At 32.5% G+C, this 26,601-nt stretch overlaps 1 pseudogene; it reads right to left on the bottom strand.

Annotated features, from left to right (window-relative positions):
- Positions 1-16,240: 16,240 nt before the first annotated feature.
- LOC149567248 (short-chain dehydrogenase/reductase 1-like) overlaps positions 16,241-26,601 on the bottom strand; it is a 42,681-nt pseudogene continuing 32,320 nt past the window's right edge.

Genomic DNA, 26,601 nt, shown 5'->3' with positions numbered 1-26,601 from the left:
TGGATGTAAGCCTCTCAAAAGAAGACCAAATTCATAAAACCATTCCTAAACCAAGGAATATGTCCAATATAAAACCATCTCCCAAACTCAACCAACATAACAACATATGAAAATGGAGATAAACAATGCTAAACCATCTCTCAAATGAACCCTCTAGAACTAACTCATGTACCATAGCTCAAGAACCATATTCATGAAAGACAAGCATAAACATAATGCACTTGAAAAAAATTATGGGCTATACCTCTCAAGTTGAAAAACTACAGAGTAGACCAAGAGTGGGAAATGAGAATGCTCATCAATATATCTAAGTCTCCAACCAAGACTCATCTATGAAAAATCTCCTCTCAAGTCCATATCAGGTGAATGCCCCTCGGTCTTCCTGCTGAAACCATCTACCATTCCAACAAATAATTCTCTAATCCAAGAGAAATCAACATCACCACCATCTCTAAGTATCCATGAGCACCTATAGCCAACCAATCCATGCTAACTCCAACTGCAACATAGCAATATCATGAAGTATCCAACTTATGATCAATGTACTCAATACCAAGAAACTAATCCAAGATCAATGTCAAAGTTCCAACCATGGCCTCAGAAACATAAACATGACAACATGATCTTACCATCTCAACCAAAGAGATAACATTCTCCATATGAACATACTATAACTTGTCACAACTCTAAATGTGTATCAAGAGTATACCATGACATAAAAATGAAACCATCCTAACACCAAGGATAACATGTCAAATGAAAGCATAAACCATACCTTTATCAAGAACCTTGTGAGTCCTCAAGATGCAACCATCCCCACACACCATGAAGAAAACCAACTCCACATACCATGAAGAACCATCTCCACACACCATAAAGCTAACCAAGAACCCCGTGAGTCCTCAAGATCTAAGCATCTCCACACACCATGAAGATAACAAGTGCACCATGCAAATGTCAAAGAAGCTTCTACAACAATAGGATCTAAGATAAACCTCCAACATCTGCAAACACACAATAAGTATATCAATGTCAACCCACTCAACCGTGGTACGAAGTCACCTATGGCATCATAAAATCCATCTCCTACATGATTATCCTCTAGGTCTACACTCACAACCAAAGTTTTTGTACCAAGTGAAACCAAGATCTCCAAACTAAGAAGATACAAACCAATCCAAGAACTAATCCTACAATGTCACCTCATCACAATCACAAGCTCCTACTAAATCGTGTATCCAAGCTATCCATGACATCATGATAAAAAAATAATCCTCTAACCATGAGAATCAACCAAGGCATCAACTATCAAAGAACTCAAAGTGCATATCATGGGCTCCTCAAAAGGAACCAAATAACCATGATCCTCAACCAAGAAGATATACCACTATAACCAAATCAAGAATTAAAACCAATGAACATCAAGGATGTAACTATATATCCAATCATTTCATTCCAAAATCCATGACACCATGATCACATCCATGAACTGAGGAAGATAAGAAAGATGATGAGGAGACTGATCCAATCAAGATAGCTTGCTACAGTCATTGCCTCACTTTCTCACTCCTCGAGTAAACCATTGACTACATCAAGAATGGAGACATCTTCAGCAAGTTTGGTTGTGACTACTACTGATACATCAAATATCCAATCACACTTTGCACCTACTTAGTTTAGCATATCATTGACAAAAGTGACTTCCACATCATCCACTGAGTTGCAAACTCCTTCATCTACCGAGTTGAGTTCTTTAGTCTTCACTTCTCCAATTTTGACTTCATTAGTTTTGAGTACATCTATGGTAAGCTCTCCAATTTTTTATACTTCAATTTTGGATTCTTCAAGCATCTCTATTAGTATTCCATCAGTCAGTACAATATTAGTTTTTACTGCAAGTCCAAGTATGTCCACTATTGTTTCCATTTCGGGTACAAAGGCAATAAGTGCAAGGATAGTTGAGCCTAAGGCTCAATTGAGTACAAAAATTTTGGCAAAAAGAAAGGAGATAGAAGAAGATATATATTTGAATGAGGAAATAATAATTCCCAAATGGGATATCTACAATCTTTCTACAGACCAAATGCACATATTTGGTGAACTCCTCCAGAAAAGGCCAAACAACAAAGATTGAGAGAGGAAAGAGATGGAGAATATAAGATAATAGATGATGCCAAGAATATTTTGATCGAGGCAATTGGAATTGAGGTTGATTCTTCTCAACCTATCTTGTTTCAGCTTGGACATGTAGTCCAAAAGTTCAATGAGGACACCAAACGTCAAGAAAAGTTGGTTGAAAATTGAAAATAAATTCAATAATAAAGTGTTGGAGCACATTGCTTAGCAAATAGCCATTTATCAAGTTGAGCTTTCAACAATTTTGGTCAATCTTGAGGCGTGCTATTCAAATGTGTCATCACTTTTTGCAAATCTATGGTGATGTCACTAAGTATACAAAGAAAGTAAAGGACAAATTGTCTAAAATTGATATAGATCTTAAAGAAAGTGCTCAAAAACTGCAACTTGACCCTAGTTCAAGCTCTGTATATTTCAAGAAGATTAGAATTTTGTTAGACTTGCAAGTTGAATTGTTAAGAGAAGAAGCAAGGATTTTCTCAACATTGATTGACATAAAAAATATGATCCTTCTAGTCATAGATGCTATGCAAAAACACATTGTATATTCAAAGACTTTAATCCATGATAACAACTCTGTTGTGGATCACATGATTGAACTCTCAACAAAAGTACAAATGGCAATTCATACATGCAAGGTCTTGTAGGAGAATTGGGATAAAACCTTGGCAATCACCCTCAAGGTACATTCTAACTTCTTATCTCATTTTGGTGTCTCCATGTAAATATGTTAGAATAAATCTTTGGCATTACTATCAAAAAGGGGGAGATGAGATATGGGATAAATGTTAGAGGGAGAGATATGTTATGATATGGAAGAAAAATTACATGTACATAGAGGAAGACATAGTATGGGGGAGAAATATGCTATGATGAAGAACTACTCTGTATATACTTACAAAGATCAATTTTTTTTAAAAATCTCAAAAATATACCGAGCTAGTATCATGTGGTGATGAATACAAGGTATTCAGTTTTGGGCTAATAAGTGTTTTTTTCATTAATGCCAAAGGGAGAGATTTTTGACACATCAGTCGAGTTTGTTTTTAGTGATACACACTTATTTATATTTTGTATAGCTATCAAGCTCATTAAACAGTCTACAATTTTTTCCATGTAATTCAGTAGCCACTGAGTTCTACAGTTGCTACCGAGTCTCTTGGACTAATCCCAGTGGTTACCAATCAGATTCAGTCAGTGTGAAGTTTACCAGTTCAAACCGTGCATTTTAGTGTATACCAAATTTATCAATGGTTACTGAGCATTGCAGTATCTACTGAGTTTGCAATATCTACCAAGCATGAAAATGTTGAGTAGTGATAGTGGATGTCGAGTCACAAAACCTCACCAAGTCAGTCTTTAGAACCTAAGTATCTTCATGTGGGCTGACTTTGTAATATTTGTGTTAACTTGTGTCATGGCCAACTTTGTAATTTTTTAATTTGGATTGGTATATATATGTAATGTATTGTATCATATCCAATGTAATTATGTCTGTAAATATGAATGAGAATGTGAATATGAGTATATGCATTATAATGTGAATATGGATGCAAAAAGTTCAAAGTTATGAATGCAGTAGATAAAGAATTATAAAGGCCATAATAGTATAAGGGGAAACAGTGAAAAATCTATCACAGAAAGGTGATTAGTAAACTAAGGAATCTCTATCAGCAAACTCAGTTGCAAATTAGAGATCTACTACTTCATCCTAATAGCTAACTAGCCAAAATCCTCTAACAAGGTAGACCTAATAGTCTTTTATAAATCTCTTTACTGAGTGCATACTTCATTTTGTGTTTGTAAATCCTCTCAGAAGGTGGACCTAGCAGTCTCATTTGCTCCTAGTATTAGAGCCCGAGTTTCTACATTGGGAGCTCTGGGTATTTTGGAACAACTAGAACTTTGAACTATTAAGTGTATCTTTTCAAACTTGAAACTAGGTGAACTGAAATAGAACTTGAACTGTTACTCGCATATTTTTCATACTTCAACACTTAGTTTCAAAACTGAAAATTTTACTTAAACCTAAACATAGAACTGAACTTAGTTTATTGCAACATGTGATTGTAATTGTACTTTGTACTATTGTAGGATGGTATCTGGGACTAGATCTTCTGTTAGAGGCTGTGGTAGAGGCTGTGGTCATGGCAGAGTTGTCAGTGTCCATGAGTCTGCCCATGAGGGATCAGCTCATGTAGAGAGCAGGGAAGAGCACTCTAGTAGGCAACAGGAAGAGAGCCATAGAGAGGACCAAGCTGAGTCTGAAGAGGTTGGTTTGAGATAGATGATGTAGACTATTCTAGAACATCTACCTCTTGTTCAAGAACAACCCAAAGTGCACCAGACAGAACAAGAGCATAGACCCAAATCTAGAAGTCCTCAGAAGGATCGTCAGAAGTCCATTGTGTCCACTCAGATGAAGGATCTTTCAAGATCCAAGGTTAAGCCTTTCAATGGGCAAGGTTCTGGTTATGTGGTCGAGCAGTGGCTTATTTCCCTCAATACGATTTTTTCCATGTAGGAGTTCGACAGCAATGTTAAGGCAAGATTTGCGATCACTAATTTAGAGAATTTTGGGGCCACTCGGTGGACGATTGAGGAGAAGAAGTTGGGAATTGATATGAGCAGTGTTATGTGGGAACTATTCTTGGAAAGTTTTCGTGAATGATTCCTACCAGAGGAATGGAAACAGAAAAGGGCTGATGAATTTCATAATCTTAGACAGTACACTTTGTCAGTGATTGAGTATGAGCGTAAGTTTTATGAGCTCATGTCTTTTTCAGGGTTCAGTGAAAATTCAGCTCAGTTGACACAACATTTTATTAGGGGTTTGAATAATCGTATAATTGGGGGAGTTAAGGTATTTGAGCCAAAAATCCTCAAGGATGCAGTACCTTGAGCTATCCTTGTTGAGCAAAGTGTCAACCTTGGTCAAGGTGGTTTTGTAGGAGCACCAACAACATCAAGATCTAAAAGCAACTACAATTCATGTGGTAACAAGAAGTTTTCTTTCTCTAAGGGGAAATAGTATCAGCAGTAGTCTCAGCAGACACAGAAAAAGAAGGGCTCAAATTCTCAAGCTCAAGGTGGTGGCAAAGGCTCTAACACTAAGAACAACCACAATGTTCAACACAATAAATAGAATCAGCCCAATCAACCAGCTCAGAGTAGCCAGTCTTTTGTGAGAAGGAACAGTCATCAACAATCAAATGTACCACTTATGGGAAGAGGATCTGGCAAAAATATAGAATGTTTTTCATGTGGACAGATTGGACATTATGCAGCTCAATGTCCTCAGTGAGCACCTCAGTTTTCTAGACCTAGACCTACAGTTTCAGAGCCTATAGTTGGTGATGCAGGTAGAGCTCATAGATTTTTTACAACAGTTGATCAGTGTCAGGCAAATCATCGGGGAATAGTGGTTGAGACCATAGGTGCTATTAGAGGTATATATCTTTTAGTATTATTTGATTCAAGAGCTACAAATTCATTTATTTCACCATCTATAGTTTCTAAGTGTAAGCTAGATCTGGTGAAGCAAGATCATGGTTGGCAAGTGGAACTAGCCTCAAGAATTAAGGTCTCTACAGATTTTGTAGTTCATAAGTGCGGGATTAGCTTAGGAAGCTTTGATACTACAGTGGATCTTCGATTCATACCCCTTGGTTCCTATGATGTGGTGTTAGGCATGGACTGGCTTAGATCTCATAGAGCCAACATAGATTGTAGGAAGAAGATTATTAGGTGCCAAGATGACCAAGGGAATGTTGTTTAGATAGTTGGGATGTCGAGGCCTATATCTCTATGGATGATTTCTGCTATGCAATTGAAGCGAAGCTTTCGTAAGGGATGTCAGATATTTGTTGTTATGGTAAATGATCTTGATGAGGAAGATCCCAAGAGGAAGACTTTAGATCACTCGATTTTACAGGAGTACGCAGATGTCTTTCCAAGTGAGGTTCCAGGCATGCCTCCAAAGAGGGACATTGACTTTAGTATTGATCTGATTCCTGGAGTGGAGCCTATCTCTAAAGCTCCTTATTGTATGACTACATAGGAATTGGGTGAGCTACGTCTTTAGCTAGAGGAACTTCTGGCCAAAGGGAGCATTCGACCTAGTGTATCACCATGGGGAGCTCCAGTGCTCTTTGTGAAGAAAGACGGTTCTTTGCGCCTTTGTATCGACTACAAATAGTTGAATAAGGTGACTATTAAGAACATGTATCCTTTACCAAGGATTGATGACTTGTTCAATTAGATCAAGGGAGCCACAGTATTCTCCAAGATTGACCTTAAGTCAGGATACCACCAGCTTCGTATTAAGGAAGTAGATTCAGGGAAATCTTTGGAAGGAAAGTTTGCACGTTACATTCGAGAATCAGATGGTCTGTTAAGACATCTGGGGAGGATATATGTGCCATTTTTAGATGAGCTTCGCACCTTGATACTGGCAGAAGCCCATCATACACCTTACTCATCACATCTAGGTGTCAAGAAGATGCATGCTAATTTGAAAAAAAAATTCTTTTGGTCTAGGATGAAGCGATATATTGCTGATTTTGTGGCTAGGTGCCTTAAGTGTCAAAGAGTTAAGGCAGAACATCAGCACCTAGCTGGACTTTTGTAGCCAAATCTCATTCCTTCTTGGAAATGAGATATCATCTCCATGGATTTCATAGTAGGATTACCTATGACTGTTTGACGTCATGATGCTATCATGGTCACCATTGATCGGTTGACTAAGGTGGCACATTTTTCATCGATTAGGTCTTCCTACACAGCAGCTTCTGTAGCTAATGTCTTCATGTGTGACATTGTGAGATTACATGGTATTCCTAGAAAGATCATTCTGACAGGGATCCTATATTCACATCTGCATTCTGGACATCGCTGCAACATGAGCTTGGAGCGTAGTTAAACTTCAGTTCGGCATATCATCCAGAGACAGATGTATGTGATGGATAGGCAGACACATTGGGAGGACTATCTCTACCTGGTGGAGTTTTCTTACAACAACGAGTATCATAGTTCTATTGGCATGGCACCTTTTCAGGCACTATATGGATGTCCTTGTTGTACACCATTGAGTTGGGACAGTCTTAAGGATCGCATCCTGTTGGGTCCTGAGATGCTTCATGATATGGAGCAACAGGTAGTGCGTATCTGTGAGCACTTGACTACGGCACAGGATAGGCAAAAGAAGTATGCTGATGCTCATAGGACTGATAAGCAGTTTACTGTGGGTGATAAGGTTTTCTTGAGAGTGCGATCAGGAAAGAGTCTGATCCAATATGGAAAGGGTTCTAAGCTAGCACCTCTCTTTGTCGGACCATTTGAGATTCTAGAGAGGATTGGCTCGGTTTCTTACCGCCTTGCTCTACCGCCCAGCCTAGCTTGCATTCATGATGTTTTGCATGTTTCAGTGCTTCAGTAGTATATTCTTGATATTGTACATGTTCTTGATTGGAATGTGTTGCAGGTAGAGGACAGGTAGTTGGCTTTGGAGCCGGTTCGTATTCTGGAGCAGTAGGAGTTGACCCTCAGGGGTTGAACCATCGAGCAGGTAAGGGTCCAATGGGACCCTACTGATGATTCTTCAGCTACTTGGGAGAATGCAGCTAGATTGAGGGAGTTATATCCCTACTTGTTTGTAGGCTTCTAGGAGTAAGCCTAACCCAAGGGGGGGTGGATGTAGTGCCTACCCTCGTTCACATTTTTTTTTTGGACATATTGTTGCTATTATTATCAGACTATGATGGACTATTTTTATGTTGATGGATTAGTGGTATTGTTTTGACACTATCAGACATTATGTTATGGATTCAGTTTTTATGTGATGAGATCATTTAGACTTTACATTTCATGCATACTTGATGATCATTATATTGTGTTCAGTTATTGATGATTAGCTAGATGGTTTATTATCTCATGTGTTTTATTATGGATACTTACCCCATACTTGCATGTGTATGGTGTGTGTGTTTTCTTATTGTATGGTGTTTCTGATGTGGTTAAGGAAGGGAATCGTAGTCACCTACTTAGTAGGGATCTACACGATGCACCACTTCCTGCCATTGTTTGTTTAGCTTAGCATTATATATATTGTATGTACATGCATGGTTTTTCTGCAGGTTGCAGGTATTGGGTATCGACTTCTCTGAATTGCCAGGATGAGCGTACCCTATTATACTATCTCAATGATAAGAGAAGGGAGATAAATTCTCAAGTCCAAATCCCAAACCTTTAAGCCAATTGTCCTAGTGAGGTAGGACAAGTATCTGGATATTTTACCCACTGAATGTGTCAGATGACATGATTCGTGATTTTTAACCCTTTAGACTAATTTTGTGTGAATTTCTCTACGATGGGTTTTCATATTTTATTTTGTAGGTCTACGGTGAATTTTCTATTAATTAAGTCTTATTAAATAGATTTAATTAATAAATTAATTATTTGAGAAAATTAATATAAAATATCATGTTATTTGATATTTTGATTATAATTAATTGAATGGGAATTAATTGAGAAAAAAGAATTAAATAAAAGAAAATTAGAAATTAAAATTAATAATAATTATAAAATAATAATAAAGTAACAAATAAATAATAATAATAAAAGTTATAAAAATAAAAATGAAAGTTATAAAAATTAAAATGGAAGTTATAAATATTTAAATAGAAATTATATAAAAAGTGAATTGGAGTTATAAGCTTGCATGGGAGTTAACGCACATTTCTATTTCTCAAGTGTCAACAACACGGGGGTTAGTGCATTAATTGAGCACATGGTGTCTACAACCCTATGGCTCATCTTCAAGGTTGGAAAAGACCCATGCTTAGTTGGTGACACCTTCCAGCTGTTTCTAGAAGCATTCTAGATGTTTTCTGAAAGCTCTTTATATTCAAGCATTCATAGAGGCTTAGACACAGCTTTTGGAGTGCAATTGGAGCATTGGAGGATTCGAGAACTCTGAAGAAGGGAGCTTGCTCTGCGGGTTTTCTGAGGAAGAATGAATTAGCATCAGAATCCAGGTAGATTCTTGTGATTTTACTTATGCTATTTCCGCATCATGCATTCCCTGTCTTCTTCGTGTCTTCCATATGTCTTCTGAGGAATTTCATATTTTTATTGTATGCATTCTCAATATGGGTAGTTTAATTTATTTGAGAATTTTATATACATAGATCTGAAAAGAACACGAGGCTAGGGTTTAGATTCATAGTCAAACCCATTAGATTAATTATTGGAAAAATTTTGAGATCAATGGTTTATAGGAAAATTTTGAAGATTGAAATTTATATATATATTTTGTCAATTTGCATACACATACACATATATATATATATATGCAATTATATATATATATATATATATATGTATACATGTTCATATGCTGTGATATTTTTAATTTTGCATGTATATATATATATATATATACCTTCATATATATATATATACAAACATATGTATATATAATATATATTTGTTAAAAAATCAAATAATATATCCTTAGGCAAAAACGTTTTAAGAAACGTTAAAATCAAATCACAAAATCCAAATGGAAATCGCATATGTGATTTTTAAAAAATATATATTACGCATTAAGTAAGGGGGGAATGAGACCCACACCCCCACTGCAGTTGCAGTGTACCGCTATCGCAGGTACTGCAATGGCAGGGGTACGCAATACCCGCTGACGTCATAGGCCCTGCGATCGCAGGGACCTGCGTACCAGCAGACTATTATGTTATATGAACATTTATAACATTTGCCATATGAAATCGTTTTAATTGTTATTAAAATTTTATGTGTTAAACGGTATTAATCAAATTTGTTAATTCGATTTTGTTTAATGTAATAATAATTTATATATTAAATATATATATATATATATATATAAGTATATATATAATATGTAAATGTGATTAATAATAATTTGGTTTATAATTGTATAATTGATAAATGATTCATTTCTTTTATAATGGTTTAAATTAATTGTTTTATTAAGTATATGAAATTTAATTGTTAGTTGGCGGGGGACGTTTTGAATCATAGTTTATAATTGAACGATGGATATTAAAGAATACTTGTATTCATCCAAAACGTATAAATGTTCCTCCAATTCTTTCTCTAAACTTGGAAACATAAACTGAGACTTTTGCATTTAAATTTAAGTTGTAAATTTAGCAAAACCAAAACATGTGTTTGCATTGTGTATTCTTTATGCTATTGTTTTGGGTTTTGGGTTGACTAGTGTTGACCATTTATAGGACATTTAACAGAGGCTTGGGGGTTATGTGATTGTGATGTCATGATGATGTTTTAATCTCAATTTTTATAAAACCAACCATGGTTATGAGATGGAATGCTCTATGTATTGGATGTGATTACTGATTATTATAGTTGAGATTCTTATGTATAAGACACGTGACTTAACCATTATTTTTGGTCATCGATCAGTTCTCCTTAGTTATTTTCTAGTCGCCATGATGGGATTGTAATGTGGATTTATTCTTGATGATGTCATATTGTGACATGTTTGACTCAACCATTTTTGGAGTCTTTGATCAGTATGATTGAGATATATATTTGGTTATTGAGAACCATTGGATACTTTGATTATCAGTGATACTTCAGTTGCCAATAGAGAGTTGTTGTGTTCATGATTTTCTATGGATGTTTGCTCATGGAGATTTTATGCTTTTATGCATATTTGATGATTTTATTATGGATTATCTTTTGTGATTTTGAGATTTATGATTCCATGAGCTTAGGGTAGGATATCTGCATGTAGTGATGGGAAGTGGCTTGCAATGGGGGTCGGGGCTCTAAGAGGCTGTCAAGGTAACTCATTGTAAGTTGGATTAATAAGTGATAACATTCACACCTAATACTAACTGAATGAACCTAAAAAGATAAGTGTTTTGTTCTCGCCCATGCCTTGAGTGCTTGTACAGGCTAGGATGGGAGTAGTGAGAACGCATGGTTGCAACCTTGCATTTCGTAGTATGCCTCATCAGTATGAGAGGATACTAGTGGCCGCATGAGATCAGTATGGACCCATGGAGTTTAGCTAACTACCAAGGTAACTTGTACGTGATAAATGCGATGACACTTTCCCGCTTGCATAGTAGGTTCCTGCATGTCATTGTGTGCCTCTAGGATTAGATGTCAATTTTGTGTTTGGAACCTTTGAGTTAGTATACTTTTAGGATTCCTGGACTTATAGAGATTTATGCTATGTGATTTTTGATAGCCTGTTTGGGACATGAGATTATCTCCTCAGCACGGTGGGAGTGGACCACTTAGGTACCATGCGGTCAGGTGGTAGTGTTTTTCCACTCTTATCATTTGAGATATATTGAGACATCGTGGCTGATGCGTCCTTCATGATGGTGAATATATATCCTTTCATTGATGATTAGCATATGTTAGATGATATTATCTTATGTTAGATTACTTACTACATATGATGGTGTATATGTTAGGAGTGACATTCCTACTATATTAGTACCGATGATCTCTTCGGTGATTTGGAATGTTACACATGGAGGGATGGCAAGGATCCACGATGGTCTAATGATGCTATTAACCGTTGGGAGGAACCGTGCACTTATTTTATTATGTTTGATCTTTATGATGGATGTATATGTCTTCTATGATGACGTATCATGTGTATCATGTGATTATCTTTACTTTGTTGTATCATGGATTAGAATAGGATGATGTACCATAATTCATGTATGTATATTCTTTTGAGCTTGTCATACCCTGTGACATGTACAAAGGATGAATAAGCATTTGATATGTAATGTATGAACATTGGACTTATCATTATTATTTCATGTGGATGTTGTAATAGATGGATTCATGTATGTTAGATGTTTTTTTAGATGTTATTCAATGTTAAGGGATCTAAAAGAATGTAATCTATTATGTATGTTATGTTTAATTTCAGATGGACATTGCTATTGCTTCTGTTATTGTGCATAAGTTATATGTGGTATTTACTTTCATGTTGAGAAAAAAAAATGCTACTAAACTTAGTGAAATTCTAGGTTAATTCTTTGGATCCCTTGGCGGGGCATTACACCTAGCAAAGCAAATCATCAAAAGTGATCAATGTAAGCCTTAATAGGCCAACTTTATGCTGCAGTACTAAAGTTTGTGGGTATCATCCCCACCCCAATTTTACTTTCTATTTAGAAGGTTTCTAGGTCACCAAAACTTTGTGTTCAAGTGTTGTGGATGCTTTCATGTTTTCAATTTCTCATGCACGCAATTAGATTAGATGTGATGAATTGACTGCTAATTGATTTATTGGATTAAGAATTCAAATTGTTAATTTTTAGAAGTTATTGATTCACCCCTCCCCTCTCAATAACTTAGCATAGTCTTGAATATTTCCAATAAATATATCTCTTTGCCACAAACAATTTCGTCAAAATACACAACAAGAAAATGTTGAAACATTTAAATGTTCTAATTGCAATGAGTATAGCAACAAGCACTGCAAATAATATACAATATGTATTTTTAGATGAATGAATGGAAAAGGAAATTCTCATATGCAAAGGGAAACACATCATGTTGACAACAAAAATATAGATAGAAGCAGACCTTGTAAATGGAGAACTAGGTGAAATAACCTATATAACTGTATGTTGCCACAAGGGTTGATAATTAAAATGGTCCATCTTGGAACATCTATGGTCCAAACTTCATACCAATAGTTCCTTTGAAATTGGGAACATGAAGGAAGGAAAATCCCAGTAACAATGGCATGGACTTTAACTATCCATGAATCCTAGGTCATATCTAGACTCAACTCATTAAAGGGCCTCTACATTCAACCACATTTCTCATTTGAAAGCTACTCAAAAATGCAAAACAATCCATACACAACCATAAGGACAAAAGAAGAAACGTACTTACAAGAAGTTGCCCTATCAATAGTCAAGGTACACAAAACTATTATTTCATAATTATCTTTTACATATATGTATGTCATCAACCTAAAGTACATTTAATGAAAAATACTTCTTTCTCAAGAGTTCAATGATGTTAAAAAACAAAAATAGAACAAGCTTCAAGTACAAACATTTTATTTGAAAACTTTAAGGAGGGACATGTTGATATGAAAATTAATGGTACCAAAGAATCAAAAAGTAAATTTCCCCTCACTTGCAACTAAAATTTATATTTTTTGTGTACATTATATGAAAAAATCATATATATGATGTGAATTTGTTACAAATTATTCAAATTAGTTGTAGAAAAAGGATTGTTAGGATTTTCATTCTTCTATCACATTGAAGAAATTTTATAGTGTATGCTACTATCGGATTACACATTGCACCTTCTGGTGCAAGACCTAGTTATTATATATTACAATTTACTTTGGTTAGAAGCTAGTTTTATAATGTGTTTGATGCCATATTAATTTGTCAAGTATGGTGCATAAAAGACCTTAAGTCCTCTCTTATTTAAACCAATATATGGATTCCAATGCCCCTACAGAGGACAAAGAAATTCTCCACATCTAAAAAAAATAACATCTACAATCTATATAGCTCAATGCACACTCGTTCCAAACATCAAAAGTAGCTTTCCAAATATCATCATATTTGGACTTGAATAGAATCATATCTCTACTAATCACATAAATAGTAGATAACTAGATTAATGTTAGATTAAATTATGTTAATAGTGGCATGTTGTGATGGTTAAGTTGTTGATTTGTTATCCTTGCCATCAAGATTCAAAATCTAATGGGGATGAGGTCCCCCATTTGTGGCCTCACTGGTTCATAGCTCCAAGTCAAAGTGTTTACCCCTCTTTTTTTTTTAAAAATGTTGGATTAAATTATATTAATTTCTAAGATTAATGTTAATATTAATCTAATTCCTACATTATCATATATTAAGAATTCATTTACAAGATTAATGTTAGCTTTCTAGATTAATATTTTTTGTCTTGTTTTTATTTTTTAAAACAAAAGGCATTAGTCTATCTATATTAATGTTATATATTGAAATTATTATATCATTTCTTCAAATACACAAAAAGGTCTTATAGACCAAGACTACTAGTGACTCAACCAACATAACTAACAAAACCCAAATAACAAATATCCACTATGCATGTATGCAAAAACTAATAAACCCAATTATTAGGAATAATTATGGATGAAAATAATGATTACATGCAAATATAACCAATATTAGAAAATAATAAATCACATAGAAGAGAACACAAGACACAAAGATTTAATGTGGTTCACCCAGTCCCTAGGCTATGTCAACCAACAATAAGTCTAATATTATTATTATCTAGTGATTACAATATGCAATCCCTTATAGCCGAATACTGCCACAAGAAGCTACAATTGCATCACACATTATGAAATCCCTAACCCTAAGTCATTTTATAAAAGATTTTATTGCTTACAAAATTAGGGCTAGAATAAGTTGTCCAATATAGAAATAGCATCCAATGCCTTTTACAATAATAAAGTCATTTTTGGCTTTGGGGCACTACCCTCAAAATTTTTTGTGATGCCACTTTGTAGTACAATAAGGAGTGCACCTAGGGCACTGCCCCCTTGACCATGTCTTTGGGGTGCTACCCACAAACCCCCATAGTAAAAATCTAGGGGGAAATTGCACCAAATAAAGTGAGAGAAATTAATCTCCACATCACAACACCAACTGCCACCAAATATCATAAAACAACAAAATATGGAAACCAACTATTATGAAAGCTAAGGTCTATTATATAGTAAATGTGAAAAAATTGTGCAAAAGACAAACACACAAGAATGTTATTCTTCTTCCATCAATGTTAGATAATATTCACTAAAGGCAACAACACCCAAAGAGCACCCAACACATGGTACACCATAGTATAGTGGGCTTGACTCACAACTTACCCTCTTATTAGAGATAATTGTAGGATGCTCCACCATAGTGTCCAAGTCATCCTTCATGGGCACCATCACATTATTACCATCTCACACATTTGCATTTCTTAGCACCACCTAAGCAACTACATCCACCTTATCCATGAACCATCTAGTTTCAAGAACTTTCTAGATTACTGTTAGACTAATATTAGTTTTTAAGATTAAATTCCTTTACTATAGTGCTTTTCAAAATGTTCATGTACTATAGTTCTTTTGAAATAAAAAAATCATTTACTATATATTCATTATCTAAGTGCTTTCCTAGATTAAGGAATGAATAGTTTCAAAGATTAATGTTAATGTTGATTTATAGTATCTTATGTTTTTTATTCATAATTTATATTGATTTCAATAGTTTCTTATATTAATGAATCCAAATTCAAGATTATGTCCAAAAATGACAAGTGTCACGTAGTGACTAGTACTTATCTTGTTATAGGTATAATAATAATTTTAAATAATTTATTTGATTAGTATAGAGATGATAAAAAGAAAAGGCAGACTTGAATCTTCAAAATGCCATTTTAAATCTACAGTGATAAAAACCTCATGGAAGCCAATAAAAGGACACAAACAAGAAGTGAATGAGCTTAATTACTTTTTGTTTGTAGGTGGAGTTGTGTAGGCAATTGTGGAAGCTCTGTGTTCCCAAAATAAAATAAAATAAATTCTTATCTTCTCTATTATGTATTAATGTAGTTTAGGAAAGGGGTAAAACATTTGTAATGAAAGAGAGTTTATGTTACTAATATAAATTTTAGATTAATATTAAAAATTAAATCTTAAAATAAAAAAGACCATTGAAGTGATTTGAAAATATTTATATTAATTAGAAGATGTAATTAGATATTTATTAAAAAAATTAATGATAAGAAGATAATTTCTTGGAAACTTTGATGAAAAAAATAAACAAATATTTCTTAGAAAAAAATATATTCAAGTATTTTCTATATCCATTTATTCTATATAATTTTCAAATAGATTTATATTGTTTTTGTTCTATTCAATTTATACAAAGTTGAATATATAACCATTTCATTAATAATGAAAAGACAAATTATAGTTGTATAGAGTAGTAAGATTCGGTTAAAGTAATAAAATATTAAAGAAAATTTGTAGGTATTAACAATTTCTACACTACAGGCTCTCTACCTTAGGTAAGACATCAAAGCTAGCTATTTTGGTTTTATCATAATATTGGCCAGAAGGTGAACTTGAAGGAAGAAGAGCTACCATGGCAAGGTATTTTGCTTCTCTATCAATTGAAAGTGTTTTGAAATTTAAGTTCATAATAGTGCTCACAAATCTTAGATTAACAAAATTCATATACAAATCAAGATGTTGGAGTGCAAGAATAAGAGTATAAGCATTAACAATAGCCTTCAAAATGAAATAAGTTGAATGTGAAATAGGCCATCCATTTCTTTTTAGGGGACCATGCTAAAAAATCATTCAAATATTTTTGGAGGAATACATCAATTTTATCTTATTTCAAATCATTGAGATTTCTTCGTTGCTCACTTTGAATTGACTCTAATAAATATCGAACAAATAGAAATGCATAAGATATGACATATACTTTTAAGACTTTTATTTAGAGTTTATACACTAAAATTCAATGCTTTTATTTAGAATTAATAGACTTACCTCTAAGACCCCGCGAGAACACACATTTACAATTCTACCACCACCTTCACTAGAAACTTTCACAAGAGGTTGAGAAGCTTCCAGCTTTTTTTAGTATCATAATAGTTAATCTCAATGCACTCCTTTGCATTTTCATATGACTTGGATATTATAACAAATGATGTTAAAAGGTATTGAATAAATTTGATTATAATCAAAAATTATATTATAATATTGAAATAAGTAGGATGCATGCAAATGTGTAATAATTTTGGGCAAAGCTAAATAAATTTAAGTGGGAAAATATATATAACTAAAATTATTATAATAAATTAATGATTGTATCTTAAAATTTTATCATAAGGATATAGATATGAATAGAAAGAATTAAAATTAATTTAAGAGAAATGAAAAGGGTCGGTATTAGTTTCCACAATTTATATTGAGATAAGAGTGATTTTAGATTTGTTATGCATGATTATTTCAAATATATAAATTTATTAACTCCACTTAAACATTGAAAATATAGTTTCATTATTATATAGCTTGTATAAATGTCATGCAACATGTCCTTAAAAGTTGGCTAAAATTTTGAACGGATGTGGTGGTTGCGAAAAATCCATGTATAAGACCCCAATTGTTTTAGCCAATGAGATAGCCATAAATTAGTTTCCTTAATTTATAAACGTAAAAAATGTGCATCTTTATTGTAGAAAATATTAATTATATAATCATATTTAAAAATAGTAATTTTTAATTGGTAAAATTTGTAACTTTTGATCTCTAATTATGGAAAACAAATTGAAAGTACTATGCCTACTAACAAGTACTAATAACTCTATTATTTAGAATTAACATAGATATTTTCATATTTTCATTGGTTTTTAAATAGTTTTAATTATTTCAATAGTTTCATATGATTTTTTGTAATCATATATTGTACTACATGTTTTACAATTATATTTTAATGATTGATTGAAATATTATTTTTGTTGTAATTATAACTAAGGAAGATAGAATGGAGGATATCATTGGTATAAAGGTTGAGATGTGTTTAGACAAAGATGGTTATCAGGGTACCTAGTTTGAAAGCACAATCATTGGCATTCTACCAAACAATCACAATCCAAAATACTATTTTCAATATGATGATTTCATTAATAATAAGGGGAGTAGATAACCACTCATAGACAAGGTGTATTTGGAATGTATAGACCCATGCCTCTAATCATTCCTTTACCACACTATGTACTTGTGGGGTACTTAGTTGAGGTAAGAGATAGCAGTTGTTGGTGGTGAGGAATCATAGAAGATAAATTTAAATCACCAACGAATCTAGAAATATTTTTTGAAGTCTATTTTTTGGATACCAATACTTTGAAGCAACATGCATGTTCCAACTTGCATCTAGGGTTGGACTAGATAGAAGGGAAATAGATGATTAAATGATGGGATTGACTAATTCTTTACTCTATTTTTTTCGCATGCATAACCTTTTAAAAGAGGATATCATTTTTGGGGTATCATTGATTTTGTATTGTAAATGAGAGAACAACACTTTTTGTACTTTCACAATACGTAATTGTTCTCTATATATAAATAAAATTTCTATTCCATGTTGTTGTAATATTTGAATCACATTTTCTTTCTACATTTGTGTTAGCTTTTAAATATATTTTTCTTTCATTGTACTTATTTCTTTGTATAAATATGTGGTATATTCAACAAATAAATGTAATCATTTATATTATTTAAATATGTATTTTAAAATCAATACACTACCTATGTACATATATATTATTTAAAATATTTTATTTTAAATAATATAATATATTAGTAAATAAAACTACGTTTTTCCTAAATTTGCCCTATTTTTATATAGTTAGCTATGGTGAGACCAAGGTTAAACTTTCAATCGAAGGATCAAAGAAGAGAATAACAAAGAGAATATAATAGACAATATGTAGCATGACTCTTAATAGGGTTGGTCTTGATTTTCTCTAAAATTCTTAATTGGGATTTGGATTACATTTGTTTAACACTAAGAGAATCCTAAATCTCTATCACGGTCATAATTAGAAACATGAATTATCTTAAAATACATATTTAAGGTTTAAATCGTCATTTCTCTATTAACCATCAACCCTAAGACAAATGGTAGAATCAATGTTGCTCGAAGGAAGAAACAATCTACCCAAGTTTTTAATACATTTAGTAATTAACATATTTAAGTTATAATCTCTTATTTCTCTCCTAAACTCAATCTTAGAGAGAGTGTGGATTTACTTGTCATAGGGTGCTTGACACCAATACACTCTCAATTTAATCAGTACACAACACCATCTATCAACTCCCAACACTATAGCAACAAATTAGAGACTAGACTTGTATGTTAATAATCCTGTATTTACCAATATAGTTGTAGGCATGGCCAAATCAATAGATTTTTTTTTAATATCTATATATATAATCGTAATCTTGATTGCCCATGTTGAATTTGTTTCTTTTATGATCTTTATATTTATTTATTTATATATTTATTTATCTATCTATTTATTTGTTTGTTTTTTTGCTTTTTTGTTTGTATTTTGTGTTTTTTTTTAAATTTAACAACATATTTAAATTGCTTTAGTTTAATTAAATATTATAAATTAATTTCATAATTTATATATATTTCATAACTCATTAGAAATGAGTGTTATAACTAAAAATAATTATTATTATAAAAATATAAATAAATATGTCATTACAAATCTTAGAAGTCTTACCTTTTGTAAAAAGGGTTCCATAAATTCCTTTAATAAGAACGGAGGTTCTAACTTTTTATACTCTTTACATAGGATTATTTATTTATATCTTTTTTTGGTTGTCTTATATTATTATTTATAGCTTTCCCACCTATGAATTTGCATTGCCCAAATTTTAAATGTTAAATTATTCCTTTGTTCTTATTTTCAATCTTAGCTTTACCACATCATATCAAAGCCCAGGTTTCTTTCTTTTCCCCATTTGGTGGTTACTTGAGTACAAAAATGGCCTATTTATATATGACTTTGCTCCAATGATATGACTCATGAAACGTGACTATTGATTGCATAGTTAAGAATGTATATTTATTCAATATTAGTTTTTATTTTTTTGTTATAATAATGTGTATTTTTATTTTGATAAGGATATGTATTTAGTTTATGTATGGTATCATAATTTATATTAGATTATTTAAAATCTTAATTATATAATTAGTATTTACATAAACATGTATATATATAATATAATATATGACTATTGTTGGTCCCTAAGTCATATTGTTTATTAGTGTCAAACACTTAGTCATTCACAAGGCAGAGTTATTCGGTCATCACTGTGACCGAGTCATTCTATATAGGTCGAGTTAAGTATTGAAGACTTGTACATATTCCATGTCAGGTGTCAAGTAGTAGTTACTCCTAAAAGCTAATGGTCACCAAGAACTCTAGTGATTGTTGATTTTATCAAGGACAGTAGCTAATGTTGAGTTAAATAGAGGCCAAGTAATTTAGTTCATGTTGAGCACAATTACAGTCGAGGGATAGCATAATGGAACAATTTATGTGAGCAAGCATTAGTATGGTGTTAGTGCTAAGTAACATAGTTTCATATATTTGTTTAGAATGATAGTAAAACCTACGTTAACCATTTTTATCAAGCTAGAAGCCTATTTTAAGTATTGAGGAGGTAATCAAGGAGGTGATTACATGTCAAATAGAATATCATTAATCCCTGTGTGGGGCAATCCACCATTTAAAAAATTGCAAGGACTAAGTGGCAAAAGAAATGCATTTAGTTCATTGATTTGGATCTAGAAGGTTCTCCTAAATAGTTATTTAAGGAGGGTCTATGACCTAGTTCATGTGTGTGAGTGTATGGATGAAGAGTCTTGTTACATGCAAAGTTTTGGAGGTGAATCAAAGTGGTAAGGGTAGAAGACATTGAGCAGTATAGTGAAGAGTTTTAAAAAAAGATAGAGAAGATCAATCATAATAAGGTGATATTACATTTCATATAGGAGATTTGATATCAAGCATTGAAGTGTTAACCAAAGGATCAGGTGTTGGAAGAAACAAGCAGAACAATTGTTATGTTGTCATTGATGTTAAACCTTATTGGTGAGATAGTTGATACTTGAGTAAAGAGCCATATCTAGAAGAGGATTTGAAAAGATAAGATAACAAGAAGACCAAGAGGAAAGGTTGAGTTATGTGAAACTACAATGGGTACTTGATCAATTAGACTTTGATAGGATAATGTGATTGTTTAATCATACACTACATGGAGAAGACAGTTCTATTGGAGCCTAGAAGGAATGAACAAAGGAAGACCAAATGCATAGGCTTGACCGAGCAAAAGTGCAGAAGATTAAGGAAGTTGTAGAAGAAGTCAAGTAATGGTAGTGTTGACTGAGTGACAATATAAGCTAAGCAAAATATAGTGTTGATCGAGCATAAGTAATGGCCAAGTATCACAAAGTGTGTCAATCAGAATAGTTAGTATCAACTGAGTTATCCTATGATGACCAAGCCAAGAAAAAAATGATGATTGAGTGTCAACATTTGATAGTTTGTGAGGAAATCTTGATTTCTAGCTACCATAATTGAATTCTTAGAATATGTAAAATGTGTTGAAGATAAAGATGGATCACCTAGAGCATTAAATGCATGACAAATTTTGTTTGTGTGCTTCTAGGCATGGATTCAAAAAGAAGTATCTAGAAGGGGAGAAGGAGAACAAAATGATGGAAGGATTCAATGAATCTAACCAAACCCTAAGGTCTACGGTGATGTTTAAGTATAAAATATCAAAGCTACCTTTTTAAGGAGGCATAAGGGTAACCTAAAAAGGTTGGAATCATTTTTTGATGTTATTTATTGGCGAACTTGAGCAGGAGGCTGAGAAGAGTTGTGAAGAAGTAAAGTGTGATTTCTTGAAGGGTTTCCAAGTATATCAGAGATAGAGATGATAATGGAAGTCAATTAGTGGATCAGTATATGAGGTACATTGTGATCTACATTAGCAAAGTGAGTTTTATTTATCAAATCAACCTATTTCTACTTTCTAACCATTGTGTCAACTGAAATCCTATAATAAGGGTTGACCTAACAATCATTTTTAAATCCTTTAATCAAGGTGGTATTCTAATAGAATGTTCTTAAGCCCTCTAACCAAGCCACTCCTACCAAGGTGATTAAATCCTTTAACACAATCACCTCTACCAATGTGTACCATAACCTTTAATAGGGTTGGCTCCTTACAAAGCTCACTTTAGAAGAGTAAAAATTTGGTAGCATGTTACTGGTGATTTTTCTCAAATTGGGTTTCCAAATTAAATCATAGTATCTTACTTGTGTGAATGTTATTTGTTGATTTTTGTTGTTAATTATTTATATTCTACAAGTTTGTTATTGGGACAGTGGGCTATAAGTTTATCTTACTGATTATTTGATATAGAGATTGAGTGAATTAATGAATATATCTAAGTTTTTTGGTGTGGTTAAAAGTTTAGTTGTTACATTTGGACCTAAGGATAATTGATTCACCCCTCTCTCAATTATTCTAAATAATTCTAACAATTGGTATCAAATCTTGTGGTTCTTGTAAGGACAAGTTTGAAGGTACTTGAAGCTAAATATCAATATGAACTAAAAGGAAGTGTCAAGGATGGACAAGAAGAACTAGGTATATAAATAAACGGGATATCAAAATGTGAGAGTTCAACATTAATGACAAAAAAATTGGTATTTGTGTTTAAAATATGAAGATGATGTAAACTGATGAAATGTGTAGAATTGGATGAATTTTATGCCTATATTTTTTATAATTTTTTTGAGTAAGAATTTATTCATTTTACTTTATTTTGAAGTGCCTTTTTTAACTGTAAAAAATATAGGGTGTAGTTCCTATCAAACAAGCATATTCAAATCATCTTTTTTTTGTTCTAATTTGAAAATATCTTATAGATGACATGTATAGCTAGTGAATATATATATATATATATATATATATATATATATATATATATATATATATATATATATATATATATATATATATATATATATTATGTATATTTTCTTTGTTATAAGTACTCAAGTTTGACCTTATCAGAATCCAACAATTTTTTCCTCCCATCAAAACTTTCCTATCAAATCTATACCTTCTTGGAAAAAAATTACATATTCATGAAGAGGATTCTCTCCTCTAGAGATAAATATTTTTTTTAAAAAAAATTTGATATGATTTACCATTTTTTCCATTTTTGAGGGAGCATCTTCTAAAATGTTGAAATATCAAATTATAATATTTTGAGATTATAACTAATCAAAACGCTAAAAAAATTATATAATGATGATATTGAATCTAAGATCTATAAAAGGGTATTTTTAGTTTTTGAAAAAAATTGAGTTTTGATAGAGAAATGAGATTTGACCAAAATAGGTTTTGGTATCATAAACGGTGACACAGATCCATGCTTTTACCCAACTTCCCTCCATGGTAGAGTCTAATGAAGTTGCATCTAGTAGAAATTGGAGATGGTGCAACATATTATGTGGAACATGCATACATAGAGGTACCAAGACCTATGATAGTCTAGCATATGAAAGAAAAGAAAGAACACTATCAAGCAATGTTGGAGATTACATTAGCCTTAAATTGTGCCAAGTTTGATGATAGAAAGGAATGTACTACTACGAAGAAAATGTGGGATACATTGCAGACTATATATGGTGTAGACAAGAATGTTCTAAGAGCTAAATCAGAAAGGTTGAGAGGCAAGTTTGATGACATGAGAATGACAGAAGGAGAAAATATTTCTCAATACTATGGCCAAGTCAAAGAGGTGGTGAATTCTATAAGAGGATCCAATGGAAATATTGATTATGAAACTATGATTAGGAAGGTACTAAAAACCCTACTTCTTGTTTATGCTATTAGAGTTTGTGCAATACAAGAACTAAGATGTAATCCTGGCAACATTCTAACTTTGGAATGATTAGTTGGTAGACTTCCTACTTTTGAATTTTCAAATTTTGATAATTTCACTCCTATTATTGAATCTGATTTCAAATCTCAATGGTTCTTCATAAGAAAGGAAAAGGAAAGTATGTGAATAGTGATAGTGATATCTTTTATGATGATCTTGATGAACTTGAAGCACTAATGGCAAGAAGGCTACCAAGAGGCAAAGGAAAACTCAAAGGTAAACTTCCTATAATATATTTTTCATGTAACAAAGTTGGTAATATTGCTCCAAGATGTCATATGAGAGAAGACAAGGATGAAATAAGGAAAAGTAAGTATAAAAGCAGAAGAGATGATAGAGACAGTAGAAGAAACAAGGAGTACAAAGACAAAGGTAAGAAATCTTGTTATATTGTTGAAGAAGAAAATAAAAATAAGTCTAATGATCATGATGAATAAGTTGTCTATGTTACTATGAAAGATTTTTTTGAGGAAGATGAAAAAACTGCATTAATTTCATATGTGAGTAAAAGTGGTAGATGGATAATTGATAGTGGTTGTTCACATCACGTGATTGGTAATAAAAGTAAGTTTGGAACCATAGAACACTATAATGGAAGTTGTGTTAATTTTGGTAATGATGCACTATGTATTGTGAAAGATAAAGGATCAATAAGATTGGCTGATAAGATCATATTTGAAAATGTTTACTGGGTCAAAGGACTTAACTATTATTTTTTAAGTGTTGCATAGTTGAATAATTTAGGATACTAAGTTGAATTCCATCACAAGAAGGCCAATATATTTGATGCTACCGGTGAACTTATTGGAAGTAGATAATAGATAAGAGGGAATTTGTTCTATCTAGATTTATCTAATGAGACATGCTTGTTTTCAAAATTTGATGATATATGGTTATGGCATAAGAGGTTATGTCATGTGAACTTTCATATTTTGGTAAGCATTAGTAAGATGAAAAGAGTAAGAGGATTACCAAGACAGAGGAAAACTAATAATGTTATGTTGAAGCAATTTCAATTGGGTAAAATGACAAAGTCTAGTTTCAAGAGAAAGACCTACTCATCTAATGATATTTTGAAATTAGTTCATACTAACCTTTGTGGACCTATTGGAGTGCAAAGCTAATGTAGTGATAAATTTTTCATTCTATTTGTTGATGACTACTCTAGAAAGATGCTTTTGATGTTTCTAAAAGAAAATTTTGATATTTTTCAATTATTTAAGTGGTATTTGGCAAGAGGTTAAAAGGAAATGGGCAAAAGTATGAAGTTCTTGAGATCTTACAAAGGAGGTGATTTTATCTCTAATGAATTCAACATATTCTACAATGATAGGGGAATCAAAAAATAGATGTTAGCACTTAGGACCCCTCCACAAAATGGAATAGTAGAAAGAAGGAATAGATCAATCATGGATTTTGCTAGAACATTGATGATGGAGAATAATGTATCACACAAATACTAGAGATAAGTTGTAAGTACAACAATCTATACTTTGAACCAAATGCAAGTCAAGAAATCTACAAATCTTACACCCTCTAAATTATGGTATGGGTATGCACCTAATGTGAAATACTTTAAAGTCTTTGGAAGTAAATGTTATATACTAAATAACAATAGGAAAGGAAATTTTGATGCTAAAAGTGATGTAGGCATATTCCTAAGATATTCCACTAAAAGGAAAGCTTATAAGTGTTTGAATTCTAACACTAACAAAGGTGTGGAAAGTGCAAATGTGTGAGTTGATAAATATGTAGAAAAGAATAAAGTTGAATGCAAGAAGGAACCTAAATATTACAACACATTTTTATGTGTCAATGAAGGTGAGACTTGCACCTTACCTAAGGAAGAGAACAAAGTTACATAGCAGCAGCAACCTATGAATGTCGAGATATAGCAGTAGGCTTTCGAGCAATAGACTATGGAAGTCAAATGTCAAAAAAATGATGTCAAGATACAAGAAAAGGTTTTTGAGCATCAGGAATCTATTATTGATTAGCTAAAAGAATAAGAAGAGATACATGAAGTGCTCCCTAAATTAAATTTGCAAGATGAACCCAAAGTAGAAGAAAGAAGAAAAGATCCTTCATTAGCAAAAATATGTGAGAATATATCATGCACCTAATCAAATTATTGACAATAAAAACTCTAGAGTTATGACAAGAAAAGGACTAAGAAGTGACACATGTTTACTATGTGAGTTTGAGCCTAAATCAGTAAAGGATGTTTTGGATAATGAAGATTGGATTCAAGCAATGAATGAAAAGATTAAACAAATAGAGAAGAACAAAACCTGTTCATTAATACCTAGGCCAAAGGATGAGAAATTTATTAGAACCCAGTGGGTATTCAGGAACAAGTTGAATGAGAAAGGAGAAGTCACAAGGAACAAAGCTAGACTAGTATGCAAAGGATATGCACAAGAAGAAGGCATTGACTATGAAGAAATATTTTCCCTACTTGCAAGATTGGAAGGAGTTAGAATTCTACTTGCATATTCTCTATTATCTTGGTTTTTCACCCTTTGTCATATGTTATACCTCATAGAGTAAAACCTAGGGTCATATTTCAAAATTTGGTTTTTCTCTGTCAAAACCCTACTTCAAAAATAATAATAAACCTCATAGTGTGCCCTAGCTTTCAAAAGGGTAATTAAATGAAATTTCCAAATTACATTAGCGTGGGATGGGCTTACCTTAAGTTTCATTTTTAAAAAGATTACTTTATTTTATTTTCTGTGAATTAAACCTTTTAAATTTCCAAGCTTGTCTTAACCATGGTCATGTCTCCTAAGCATTAAATGAAAAATCTAAACTTAGATCAGTAATTTTGGTCAACCATCAATCTCAATAAGAT

Source organism: Cupressus sempervirens, chromosome 3, assembly GCF_028749045.1.
Source record: "Cupressus sempervirens isolate cs-2001-9-10 chromosome 3, ASM2874904v1, whole genome shotgun sequence".
Taxonomy (NCBI): Eukaryota; Viridiplantae; Streptophyta; class Pinopsida; order Cupressales; family Cupressaceae; genus Cupressus; species Cupressus sempervirens.
This window is presented reverse-complemented; position numbering and strand designations above follow the sequence as displayed.